The sequence below is a fragment of the Poromitra crassiceps genome (genome assembly GCF_964638095.1).
Source record: "Poromitra crassiceps genome assembly, chromosome: 9".
Taxonomy (NCBI): Eukaryota; Metazoa; Chordata; class Actinopteri; order Beryciformes; family Melamphaidae; genus Poromitra; species Poromitra crassiceps.
Genome location: NC_139630.1, coordinates 27,932,253 through 27,947,328, shown reverse-complemented (window position 1 = coordinate 27,947,328; position 15,076 = coordinate 27,932,253). Strand labels below are relative to the sequence as shown.

The 15,076-nt window shown below is 40.6% G+C and overlaps 1 long non-coding RNA gene across 1 annotated transcript; it reads left to right on the top strand.

Moving 5' to 3' along the window:
* Positions 1 to 9,607: 9,607 nt before the first annotated feature.
* LOC310782582 lies at positions 9,608 to 13,791 on the top strand. Its single transcript, XR_014553032.1, has 3 exons — positions 9,608 to 9,772; positions 11,863 to 11,974; positions 12,641 to 13,791. It is a non-coding gene; the product is annotated as an uncharacterized lncRNA (long non-coding RNA).
* The last annotated feature ends 1,285 nt before the right edge of the window (positions 13,792 to 15,076 follow it).

Sequence of the window (15,076 nt, the reverse complement as noted above, 5' to 3'; positions counted from 1 at the left end):
TGCCCTGTAAAGCTTTTTTTCAGGTAAATTGCAACGTTCACAATATCAACACTAGACAAGCCAAGTTGTTACACCTCCCATTTTACCGCACTGGACTCTGTCAGTTCTCTATCAGATATAGGGGTGTCCAGATATGGAACAATATTTATCATCTTGTATCCCAGTCCAAATCTCTCAATCATTTCAAACACAAATTTAAGATCTATCTGATGAACCTAACTTAATTCTACTGCCCACATACACCCTTTCACACACAGCACACCCACACTTTTTTATGTTTTTCTTTTATTCAGTTTTATTTCTGTTTTTAATTTATTGATTGTGTATTGATAAGAGGTGACATCATGTTTACAAGCTCTCTCGGGTTTTTTAGATGTTCACCTGCACAATATGTAGGCAAATGTTTATGTTTGTTATATTATGTTTTAAATGAGTGCAAATAAATAAACTAAAAAAAACTATAAAGTGATTACTGTTTATCTGTGGGCATTAAAACATGTCCCACTCCATACATTCAAAACAAGCTTGTAATACAATGTCCGTTCAACCACAACCCTTGGGCCTTAACATAACATGTCAGGTAGAGGTGCACCAAGACCAAAATCAAATACAAGTCGGGGGCACGGTGGCGCAGTGGTAGCACTGTCGCCTCACAGCACGAAGGTCCTGGGTTCGATTCCTGCATGGGACGCTTTGGGCACTGAGGGTCTGTCCCCGTCCCCCTGTCCTCAGTTCCCATTATGGACAGAAAGAGCCTTTCTATGTGGAGTTTGCATGTTCTCAAAGTGCTCGCCTGGGGTTTCCTCCAGATAGGAACCTCCCGCTAAAAACATGCAAAAAGTAATAAAAAAATATATATACAAGTCGCTTAGCCTACTTATTTTCATAGGGCCTACCGACAAGACACTGCCCATCTGCTTATGACTCTGAGTCATACTGTGTGTGTGTGTGTGTGTGTGTGTGTGTGTCTCTAGGGAGGGTGCAGCAGTCACAAGACAGGTCTTGGGGTGTGTGAGTGGAGAACTCACACTCTCATGTTAATTGTCCTTTGTGTCTCCATGGAAACAGAAAGTGTTAGAGGAGGGGCCTGGATGAAACATATTTCATCTCAAATCATTTGTGTGTGTGTGTGTGTGTGTGTGTTTGTGAGAGAGAATTTGATTATCATAACATTTTGTCCAAGCCGGAATTCTGAGTCTACTTGCACTTCCATCCTCCTGACTATGGAGAGTTCATCACAATAGCAAAGACAAATGATTTTTATCTTTCTTGTTTGGTAAATATTTCTAAAATGTATTTCTAAGATGTTTAATTGAAACAAATGAAGCTGACTAATTAAGGCTAACATCTTTTCCATAGTTTACAAACCCAGGATTTACAGAACACATCTTGTGTTGTCCAGTGATGTCTGCTGTCTGGCGTCTGCCCCTTTCTGTGTAGTGTATGTGGTGTCGGTGAAGTTGCAGCGCTGGGCTGTTTGAGTGCTTTGAAGATTTTTTAAAGTGCACCAGAACATTTATGGGCGAATGTAATGACTCTGGAATCTACCCAGAAACCTCAATGTAAGGAAAAGACAACTCTTGTAATTCAGAAGCCATATGTGAAGGAAAGATCAAAACTGTCATGGGTTACAATATGGGGTCTATGTTTTTCCACGTGGGAGGATGAAGACATGCACGGGCGGTCTGAGAGCCATGGTATGGTGACGTTTTGTTTATATTATTATTTATTATATTTTGTTTATACATACATAAATAAATAAACAACCAACCAACCAACGAAACAAACAAACAAACACAAGTTTAAGTATCAGATAGACTTGGCCTTTCATTTGAATTTCAAACAGTTCATAAGGTGACTAGTCTTACATTCATACACACAAGATTTCTTATTGATTTACAAGTGTAGGCGTATAAAAAAGTGTCTGTCAGGGTTGGGTTGGATTAAATTCACTTTCAATCCAATAAATTTATCAAGTGAATTCAAACAGATCTTTACCACAAGGTTTATATATCCAGTAAGGTTTATATATCCAGTAGTTAAAAAGGTGGGCAAACTGTGAACCCCAGTTAAGGATCATTCTAAACAAAAATCTGATCTATTTTCAGAAAAGAAAAAAAATAATTGATGCATTCTTTCACTTTAAAATACCCTACCTCCTTATCCTCATAACTTCCAACAGTTTCAAAATCATTTCTATGATGCATACTTTGAACTTAGGTCATAAAGAGATATGTAAAGGTCTGTAAACTCTATTCTGCAAAACAAAAGGTGGGCAAACAAGTTAAAATGGTTTTACACTCCGTTACATTACATTCAAACTTACAGTAACAACACAGAAGATGAATGAAAGTTCCTCTTTAGAGTTTTAGTTAAGTTCAGTCGACAAAACACTTATAATGTGTTGTGTGTGTACTGTACATTGATTGTTACAGTAATTGGAGAAAAAGATTATATTGGGAGTGATGTGTGTGCGTATGTGTGTTGTAGGTTTGTGTACTAACTGACTCTGGGTCTCGTTGGCCATTCCTTGAACCTCTTCCTGGGTAAAACAGAGGTTACGGACAAGGTCAACATCCTGTCTCCACACATGCACACAAGATGAGATTACACACACACACACACACCCACACACACACACACACACACACACACACACGCACGCACGCATGCATGCATGCACGCACGCACACGCACACACAGACACACACACACACACACACGAAATTGCAAAATTTTGCAATTTCGTTGTATATCTTTTTATGCAATGACAAATAAACTACTACTACTACTACAACACACACACACACACACCCACACACACACACACACACACACACACACACACACACACACACACACACACACACACACACACACACACACACACACACACACACACACACACACACACACACACACACACGCACACACACACACACACACAGACCAGTTGTCCCCATTTTTCTAATTGGATAGTGGCTTGTAATAGTGGCTATAAACCTTAATTCAATCTTTCAGTGTGTCTGTCTACAGCTGTCCACTTCTCAGAACATCAGTCATGGCTGTCAGAACCCTGTCCAAGTCTGACCTTTGACCCTGAGAATGACGAGTATATGGTGCTGTTCATCACTAGTGAGAAACCAGGAAACACAGATATCACAAACACATCACCCTTGGCTTGGGGGACTGAAATATTTACATTGTTATAATGCAAGGAGAGCAAAATATTAATCTAATTCTAATGCATGGTGGTTTGTACATTGCCATAAGATTCAATTACACAATGTTTAAATAGTCTTCTTTAGATCTACACCTTTTTAACTCCTCTAAAGTCCCACACAACATGAAGGAGCATGTGACATTTTAATCAGAAGTCAGATTTGGAGCTGCGAGTTATGTAAGATCCGCGCCTGCATGGATGGAGCCATCTCTGGGAAACACAATACCAGCATAATATTTCACATTCTGCTTACGTAATAAGATAAGATAACAATTCACACCATTGTGATTCAACATTTCATTTCCTCTATTCCCACCTGAACGACCTGGCAATTGAAAGGCTATAAATTTCTCTTTTAATCTGATTACATGAAAAGTATTTACCACTCTTGATTTCTTCAAATGATGCTGATGTCGTTGTTGTTATGTAAGAGTCCTATGGGGAAATCTCTGATGTTATCAAGGAACATTCTTTTTAAAGGAGGCACCAGACTTACTAAACTGTGAATGGACAATGGATCTCATTCATTCATAATACCTCGTCATATTAATCATGTTTACCTCTTACCACTTGCAGCGCGTTTCATAGTAGAAACTCTTCAATAGTTTATACTTGAAATGTGTTGAAGCAAGTGATCTGCATGTATATCAAGCCTGTCTTGTGTTTGAAAGCCAATACCGCCCCCATCTGGCAATGTCAGGTTATACAAAACGCTAGGGTGCAGCGTATTCTTTAAGTTTAAGGCATTAAAAAGTATTGTTGCAGTATAACTCTTCATTTATATTTTGGACTGTGTCCTTTTTTGGGAGCCCTACTAACTTCCACTTTTTGTGTGTGTGAGACATTTATTTATAACATGATATATGGATGATCTGTACTGTAATTGTCCCTTTTTTGGACAATGGTGGTGGTAGATAATGTTTCTACATTTTTCTTGCTGGGAATGTATGAATATTGCTTGATGAATGAGAAGGATGTGTGTTATCTGTATCAGTAAAGGGCCAGAATGAGGGAAGCAGCTAGAGAGAGGAGATGGTGGATATGGTTGCTAAACATTTTCTACTTTGACAGACAGACAGATACTATTATGGAAACATACAGCCTGAAAAACATATATTGGTTAAGGCAAAGCATCAATGATTTCAGAGAGCAAAAAGCCCATAAGAAATTGACAAAAGGACACCAAAGCCTTTGCGTCATTATTGGTGTCAGATGTATCTAAATTGTAGGCTACTAAACACATTAAAACCCACAGAAGTTGATGCCACTTGTTGGCAGAGCTCCTGGTGAAGATAAAGCTGACTTGGTGTTGGCGAATAACTTGCATTTACAAGTGAAATATGTCAATGTTCCAAATGTCCCTCCATGAGTTATCCTAGACTCGATTTATGTTGTTTATAATAATACTGTATAAGTTATGATCCTATTTACCCCCTTCAGTTGGTGGCTTCTTGGCCTTCTCAAATCCATTGAGCTTCCTGGTGTTGAATGTGAAGGATGACACACAAACATACAGTGACAAATAATGTTAAAAACAAAAAGATCTTTATGTAATTGTGATTGAAATGCAGAGAAAAAGAGCAACAGAGCCAAAGAAATGCCTTCTCTTCTCACCATGTGTCTCTGGCACCACCTAAAGGTTGCTCAGAATAACAGACTTGTCCAAAAATGTACAGTACTTGTAGATGCAAACTACATTGTATTTGAGCGTGGATTGATTGTTGTACACATGAATTCACTACATCTACATATCTGTCAGTAAGATGGATAATTCTTTTATGTATTGTATTTTTATATTTATTTTACGTATTCATTTACCATGGATCTATCCATTTGGAGATTCTTATGTATTGAATGCATGGAACTGCAAGTGTCATGTCTGTGCAATAGGTCAGCCAAGGGGGACATTTTGTCGTAGCGTCAACTGCATGCTATATTCCCCCATACAAATGTATCAGCGGTCTCAATAAGCACAACAATGACTTAACGTGCTGCTGAAGGATGCAGAATCCATTTCCATAGAGATCAACAGCTACAGACAGTCTAATGTCCATTTGGGTGAGATGAAAATGGAAAGATTTGCACCTTAGAGCAACGTTCTGGTTCTAAATCTAAACGTTAGAAAGGACATGCAAGTATTATGTTCTATCATTCTATGATGCATAAGGTAAGACAACTTTCTTCATCATTTTGCATATTAGACTATTAGAGTCATATATCTTATTTCTATATGGAGGTTCATAGCAATGATCAAAAGTGTGTGTACAGCAAAGCTACAGACCCCGCCCCTCTCTCAAACCACAGGTTTCCGTTGTGTTACTTACAACCCGGCTGAAGGAAGTAACAAAAGGAGGGAGTCAAACTAATAGCAATAATAATTATGACCTCAAACTAAACTAAGGACTAAAACAACACAAACCACTAGAAGCCAAAATAACCGAATAGAATTGTGCACACAGGTGAGGAGGGAATGAGTGGTCTGTGGGCTTTTAAAGCTCAAAGAGCGCACCGGGCCCAGGTGCACCCAATCAGCCTAATGACCCAAAGAAACCACCAAGCTCCTGCAAGACAGGGCCAGGAGAGTGGGAGGGTTGTCACAGCAGTCAGGAGGTTGGTTAGTAGCAGTGTATTGTAGTTTCACTCACCCTGTGTTTTTAGAGGCATATTATTTGCTGTGTTACTGAAGCAAATGTGACTGACGTTGATCACAAGTAAATTGAGCCCTTCCCTATAGTTTTAATGCACTAGGAGACAGACAGACAGACATCGCCCACCCACCCTATAGACCAAATCACCGTGACGTCACCATGTAAACAAATTTACTTCCGGGTACCACTTGGGGAAGGCGGCAGGTTTAAATGTGCGTGTTGTCAAATAAATGCTGTCAAACCCTCTCGTTGTTTTCGGCCGACTAGGCTACTTTCAATTTAAATGGTTAAACGGTTGGTAAACATGCTTGTCCGACGTATCTAGCCTTTCTTCTGTGTTTGTTTTATGTAGTGTTAGCTAGCTAATAACGTTTGTTTGTCTGTCAAACTCGCTGTTTTTTTACGTTATAGACAGAGTAACCTCGCGTCACCAGGCTCTTCTCGGCGAGAAAGAGCCTGGTACAGACAGAGCTACTGATGCCACGTCAATTTAATTTAGCTTCAAGTCTACTCTAGTCTGGTCCAACAGGTAAATTAGCTAGTCTGGTCTCCACTAACGTTAGTGAAAGTGTTGTTATGAATGATATTAAACAACAACACAACACGGACGAACCATTTTTGTCTTCTTTGTCTGTTTTTGTCTTCAACACGTCAGTTTGTGCCGTCCACCGCCATTATAATGTGTGGACCTCAGGGGTACCCGGAAGTAAATGTAAACATCCCGCTGATTTGGTCTATAGGCGCCATCATGCAACTGTGCGCCATCGGCTCATACTACATCACAGTTGCTCGACTGACATCACCGATGACATCACAATTGCTCAAGTGACATCACTGATGACATCACTGGTGATGACATCACCACTGCTCATGTGACATCACTGATGACAGAGTGGAGGGGAAGGAGCGAAAAGATAACTTAGAGAGAGGACTTATAGGCCTACGTACATAAACCTGTGACAGACTGTAATCAGACATTTTGTAACTTTATTACTTTGATGACATGACTAACACTGAAAACTGATGCAATTCAAACCATGTCCTTTAAAACCACATGAAGCTGCAAGAAAAGCTCAAAAACACACACCCACACACCCACCCACACACACACACCCACGCACGCACGCACGCACACGCACACACACACACACACACACACACACACACACACACACACACACACACACACACACACACACACACACACACACACACACACACCCACACCCACACAGATGATAATAGTGTTTCTTCTTTCAGAACCTGCAACACTTCCTTCCCTACCAAACCCCCCCCACACACACACACACACACCTCCACCCCTTCGGCTGTTTCTCTCCCTCTCATTTTTAGGCTGGTGCTTGCACTGGCCTATAGGACCATGTGTGTCCCAATAGTAAATTCGTAATAAATCTTTCAAACGGTGTAAAATAACACGTTTAACAACATATCAAACGGACCTTAGGCTATCCTGTCACATTAGCTGGCAATGCATTGTGTAACCAAAAAACGTTTGGCTAACGTTAACTAAAGCAGTACATCTTACTGAGTTGTTACTAAGGAATACACCATTATTTCCTGCTTACTTTACCATTACTTAACATGTGTGTGCCCCCTCAAGTAAAGCAGTACATCTTACTGAGTTGTTACTAAGGAATACACCATTACTTCCTGCTTACTTTACCATTACTTAACATGTGTGTGACCCCTCAAGTAAAGCAGTACATCTTACCGAGTTGTTACTAAGGAATACACCATTACTTCCTGCTTACTTTACCATTACTTAACATGTGTGTGACCCCTCAAGTAAAGCAGTACATCTTACTGAGTTGTTACTAAGGAATACACCATTACTTCCTGCTTCATAATACTGTAACACAAAAAATGGGTAGTTACTGAGGAACGAGTAAGGAACAAACCATTAGTTCATGAATAGTTAATGATTAGTTAATGAGTAGTTGATAGGTAGTTCCTTAATGGTAGTTACTTACAGTAAGAACTGACCATTAGTTACCATGTTAACGAACCAGTATGGTCCACTGCCTTGGTCACTTTCAATCCAGATGTCTCATTGCGGAAAACCAACAAAGCCACTGCCCTCGCTAGCGACTTAGATAAATCAACATTAGCAGTTGATATTGGAGACACTCATGCTGAAAGATGATGGCAAGACTTTTGGAGAGATTGCTGGTTCTGTGTTGAACCTAGCGTTGCATGAAGGAGAAAGAGTTACTCTTTCTCTTTCAGTTACTCAGTAACTGAATAGATGTGGTGTTTGATGTGTACTGGAAAACATCAATCAAGAATGGCGAGAGATGCAGTTGTGGTTCAGCAAGTAGTAGCACTCAATGAAAGAACATTGCCCCAGGACACAATGTCGTGCAGTGGAGAAAGCTTTTAAGTAATCCAGACAGCAAAACTGCCTTGATAACATTCATCGTGGACCAGTGAAAGCTACCACAGAACTGGGCAAAGCTTCAGGACAAGCAGCTATTTGCAACCTGTGGAGAGACATGCTATTGTCTCAACAAAAAAGATTGTAATGTTGAAGAGCTAAAGTCTTCCTATGAGGAGGCCGTGACCCTGGATGACTATGATGATAATGATGATGATCAATAAAACAGAATATGAATACTGTTTAATATTATATTTGTGATAGTGGTGATGATAAAGATCATTGGTTAAATAAATGATAAGTTAGAATTCTTGATTTTTTTCTATTACATGTTCTGTTCAAATAAAGGGACACGATTGTCTCTTTCTTTGGATCAACGTTTGGTGTCATTGAGGGTTAACTGTGACTAATATACCACTTGGGAAGGTTTATCAAGTTCAAATATCATCTAAAGGTACAGACCTTTGCAAAATACAAAACTAGAATTTGTCAACTTGGATGGTACCAATTAGTGAAAATTCTGGCCCGGGTTCATATTCTACTTTAAGGCCCATAATCAGCCTTCATGGTGGGATAATATGGGAAGATTATACATTTCCTCAATTGTTACAGTCCTGTGAGTATTTCAGGTTTTGTTATTTGTGTCAGTGATGTTCCTACATGTCATAATGCTCAAATAAAGACTATAGTTTAGGCGGAAATGGTGGTTAAACGAATGTTGTTGACACTTTGAAGAGCCCATGTGACTTCTATGTTTATTAGACAAACTCACAACTGTGCTTAAATGAACCTATGAGTCTACCCTTTAAAATTAGACCAAACATGCCTTCATAAAACATGAGTAAAGGTCCTGAAAATGAGCCTAAAGTAGGATATGCACCAGCGTCTAAGATACCAATTTATTGTAGGGGGTGGTTAACTTCATGTGCTGATAACTGTGACAAAGCTACCACTTAGCAAAGGTTATCATACCAAAATATCATCTATGGACATGTAGCTTTGCAAAAAATGTGACTATATTTTGCCACCTTGAGTGATACCGATTTCTGGTCTGGCCCATGGACTAAATATATGTACACTCTGCAGTGACAGTGTTGACCACTGTGTGTTTGCAAGTTAGCTGTTAGCTTCTGGGTTTATGGGTCTTGGTCCTTATTTTGTCATGGAAACAGTCTCGCAAGTTTTACACTACACACTATTAGAAGGGTACATGGTGTGTACACGCACGCACGCACGCACGCACACTCACACACACACACACACACACACACACACACACACACACTACATGATTGGTCACAAAAGGGTTTTTGCTTATCGCGTTACAGAAGATGTTAGGGATGAGGCAGGATAAGAGGCAGGGCAGAGAAGGACATACTGACAGATAGAGCGAGGCAGACAGACAGAGACAGACATTTATGATGATGATGAAGATGAAGAAGACAGTCCTTCTGGTGGTCTGCAGCATCCTGCTTTTCTCAACCTTGGCTGAATCTAGTGTACCAAGTAAGTTTACTGCCTTGTCTCCACAGGTCAGAGTAATGTCATGAGGTCAAATGTCTAGAAACAGCCAAACCTGCTTGCTGGTTGAATATGACATATTGGCAAATGTCAATAGACTTGATGCTATAGAATACATGCACTGTATTGTGGGGAACTTTTGCGCAGCTTTCAATTTTAATTGTTAGCTGTGGTAAACTGATTTGCTGGTTTTTCTGTTCTTGCTGTTCTAATGCTGAAGCAAAAATATTGATTCATACCATAATCAAATCAAACCAAACCACAGCAAGCCTCAGCAGCCATTGAATATATGAGTCTAAAGCTTATACACCAGGGGTCCCCAATTACTTTTCACCAAGGGCCACATTTTGCTGAGGGTCGGGGGCCGAACTGTGCCGACGGCCGAAAGGCGGCGGCGTGAAACATTTGGTGCATTTGAAGCCAGAGGAATAGAGGAATAACTCATTTTAAATGAACAGTTCTGTTGTCATTATTCAGTCTTAACCACCACTTTGATCCTTTTCTCGCTCACTCCTATGTCACCACCTGGAGGGCTTGAAATTAACTTTTTTGAACACCTGCCAATATGGCTGCTAGAATTTTAAAGTTACCAGCCAATTAGAATTTCCACTAGCCAACATATGTTCTTGAAATAAACCAGAATATGAGTGGGTTAATTTAAGCATCAGTAAGTGGACCGAGATTCTCAAAGCCTGTGTTGAGGGTCACACAAGAACAAAAATGCACTCTTGAAGCAAAATAAATCCAAAACTAATTAGAGTTAATTATTTAAATTTCTACTTCAATGTAGAACAGTCATTTCTTACACATGAAATTACTTTAAGCCGTTTAGTCATCAAGATTATTGAAAAATATTCCATATTCCAGACTGAAATGTTATAACAGAAGTGAAGTATTGGCCAGAATGACATGAACATTTGGACACCTATTCAGTGTTGAACAGTAATTTCTTACATTACATTTAGCCTGATTTCATCAGGATGTTTGAAAAATATTCCAGAATCCAGACTGAAATGTTACAACAGAAGTTGACTATTAGAATGACTTGAAAAACACTTCCTCACGTCCTCAGTGTTGAACTTTAATTTATACACATGAGATAATTTTAGCCAGATCTTGCATGTTGCATTCAGGTACACCGTAAAAAAAAAAAAAAAAAAAAAAAAATTCTGGCGCGGGCCACACAGCTTGCTGGCCGCGGGCCGCTATTTGGGAAACCCTGTTATACACTATACTGCTTTGTAAATGTAGCATACATGTCTAATAGTATGTTCACTAACACAGACCACACCATGTTTAAACAAAAGATAATTTATTGTAAGTGGGTGTTTGGGTGCGAGAACGTGAATGGGGTCGCGGTGCGACAGCGTCTCTTCGGGAGAGTGGTACGGCAGTGACAGGAACCCAGGGGTTGAGACTCACCAGAGTGGGGGTAGCGTCTTTGAAGCTCGGTTCTAGAGCGCAGCTCAGCTTCACGGGATGGAGTCCCGGCTCCATCAGCCCCCCGTGGTTCCTGTGAGCAGGGGATAGAGACGCAGGATTATGCGGCCCTGACTAGCATGTCTTTAGCTGTTTGTGGGAGGAAACCCGAGTACCCGGAGAAAACCCACGCAGGCACGGGGAGAACATGCAAACTCCGCGCGTGCTGCCCGTAATTAGCATGTCTTTTGCTGTTTGTGGGAGGAAACCGGAGTACCCGGGGAAAACCCACGCAGGCACGGGGAGAACATGCAGACTCCGCCCGTGCTGCCCGTAACGGAGGAAGAAACTTGGGGTTGGGGGGGCGGGTCGTGACGACTGAGGCGAACAGGGGGAAGAGGGAATATGGTCATGGTCATGTTTATTATACATGCTACGAGTGATTGAGTTGATAGAACACAGGTGTATTCATCAGTGAAGTGATTGGAGCGCAGGTGAAATAGCTTAGTGCGGCGCAGATAATTATATGGTGTGGTCTTTGTGTTCCTGAACTTCAGTTAGCACACTAACTCCATAACAAGAGAAGCATACGGAAAGGGGAAGAAGACCAAAATAATGGCATCTGTGTTCATGTTGTTTCTCTGTCTGTTTCTCAGGCGGCGGTGGTCCAGGTTCATGCTGTTTCATATTTATCCCCAAACCCGTGCCTAAGGGCAGGGTGCTGAGCTACAGTTACACACACAGTCGGTGTGGCAACAAGGGTGTAGTGTGAGTGTTGCATCTCCTGTTTTATTGATCTTCAACCTTACAGACTTTGCTACTCCTGCACAAGTGTAGGAGTTATCATGCAGTTATCATAACCAGGCTTTTAGCCCACATTTTAATTGATCTGTCATTATAGACATACTATACAGTTCAAATCAAGTTTCAGAATTAGCTGATAAAATAATATCTGCGTGATGTTATAGAGACAGTTGTTTTTTTGAGTTTTCAATCACCATAATGGCAACTGCAGTGATTAAAAAGAAATCATAAAAAAACTGGTTTACTGAAACATTTAAGATAACTTGGCAATCAAAAAATAATAATCGAGAGAAAATCTGCAATTAATTAAAAAATAATCTACTAAAGGTGCAACGGTTGCGGCAACACATCTGTCACTAAAACAACACTCAGGATTTACTGCAATTGTAAAATGCCCAAGTTGAGCCTGATTGGCTGACTGAGTTGCTATTGGCCAAATTATTGACTGATTGATTATCTGGTTAGTTTGATGACTGTAAATGCAAGGCAAAATGCAACAACAGCAGGCATGATCTCTCTGTGTGTGTGTCTCTCTCTCTCTCTCTCTCTCTCTCTCTCTCTCTCTCTCTCTCTCTCTCTCTCTCTCTCTCTCTCTCTCTCTCTCTCTCTCTCTCTCTCTCTCTGTTATAGCTTTGAGATGAAGAGGAAGAGAAGGGATGGTAGCCATGTTATGCTCTGTGCTGACCCAATTCACGACTGGGTCAAGAACATCATCAACGTTGTGGATTCCAGACCATAGGCCCAAACTGCTAAAGTGGAGGGTTCTGGCTCCCACTGAGTACCTGTAGCCCCGGCAAGCAATCTGATTGGTCCAAATTATGTTTTAACCACACCATATAAAGCAGAATCTCCCCCCTAAAAATGAGTAGTAACCCATGAGTTACCATCTTCATCGCTTTTCCATTTTTCTTTCCTTTTTCTCTCATTTGAATTGGTTTAAAACAGCAAAATAATTTCTCAGATGAACTCTGTTTTAATGTGATGTCATGTGATGTATTGAATGTAACGTTTTCAGTGCTAAAGCCCCGCCCCCCTCCCACACACACACACACACACACACACACACACACACACACACACACACACACACACACACACACACACACACACACACACACACACACACACACACACACACCTTTTTCTTCCATTTGCTGATATTGTTTTCTATACAATAAAGTATTCCAAATATTTGTTTTCAGGTGGTTTTCCTACACACTTTGGTTAAATTTTGGTCTTCAAAATCAAGTTTCCTGTAGTGACGTCCTCAATAGACAAGACTGAGAACTTCAACTCTGGCCTACAATCCATTGAACATCAGTCTGTTAAAGTCACGGGAGGTCTACCACAAACGCTTTATAGTCAGGCACAAACAATCTATTTATTAGCTATATATATGTATAAACCGGCCTGTTTGTCGACGGGCAACAGATGACGCAAGGTACAAGCGGGGGTATGCTTGGTGTCCAAACTGCAGTATAGAGGAAAAGAGGACACCGTACCCAGACCTGAGTTTTATGTGTGTGTAGTCATGTTTATATTCATGATGTCAGGGGACTCAATATAGATAAATTGATTTATTCTATTATGCAAACCCAATGAGTCCTCTATACGTTTTTAGCTCTTTTTGCAACTGCTGCGCCTGTTGCTTAATGCACTTTTTATACTCTTTTTTAAAGTTTTGTTATTCTTTTATTTTCCTGTCATCCATTTTATGTGAAGCACTTTGAATTGCCTCTGTGTATGAAATGTGCTATACAAATAAACTTGACTTGACTTGACTTGACTATATATATATATATATGGGAGGAAACACCCACAACCATGGAGAAGCAAACTTCACACAGAAAGGACATGGGACGGAACAGGGTTTGAACCCGGGACCTTCTTGCTGTTAGTGTGAGGTAATAGTGCTAACCACTGAGCCACCTTATTAACCTCATATGGGAAAATACATTTCTTATGGAGAAAATCTGGTGCCAAGTCCCTGTGTCTATAGTTTCTGTTTGCAATACAGAAAATATAAGAATAAAAAAGCTGTCCTTTCAAGGGACTATTAGATCTTTTAACATGGCTAATAGCTAACTGACTAATACAGTACATCAACTTCTGATATATATAGACTACAATCAAACATTTTGTAATTTCAGTACTTTGATTGATGAAAATTGATTAGTCTCTCAGTTCAAATCCAAAATGGAACCCAAGTGCACGACTCAAGAGGCAGAGTTCAAAGTAAATAGTCTTTACTCAAATAAAGATTCAAGGAACAAAATACAGGCAACAAACCAAAAGATCTGGCTGTGGCAAAATCCAAAAGTCAGGGTCAAAAAGCTATAAACAAGAGCGCTGGAAGCTAAGGCCATGAAGCACAAAGACAATCTGCAGTGCATGAATGGGCCTGAAGAAGTGCTAGAGAGCTGATTAGGGAAGGAGGAGCAGGAGAGTGGGGATGATTAGCAACTAGGGGGCAAGGCAGGCAGGTGGGAGTGGCCGGGTCTGAAATGACAGCAGAGTTAGAACAATAACATGACTCACAGAACACAAACCATGACATAATAAATTATTGAATACAGATCCATGATAATTACAGCTTCAAGAGAAGGAAAATACTGATGCAATTCAAACCATGCACCCCCCCCCCCCTCCAACACAAACACACCCACACACACACACACACACACACACACACACACACACACACACACACACTGACAGCAGATGTGTCGGTGTGATCATGGTATGGTCTTTCCTTTACCAGCATTAGTTACCTCACACCTCCGCCCCTTCCTCTCTCTCTCCATCTCATTGTTGTTACCTATGTTGACCACAGTTTGCACACTAGCTGCAGCTTATGGGGGTATGCACGGGCATGCACGCACACACACATACACACACACACACACACACACACACACACACACACACACACACACACACACACACACACACACACACACATACACCTACACACACACACCTACACACACACACACACACACACACACGCACACGCACACGCACACACACACACACACGCACACACACACACACACACATATAGAC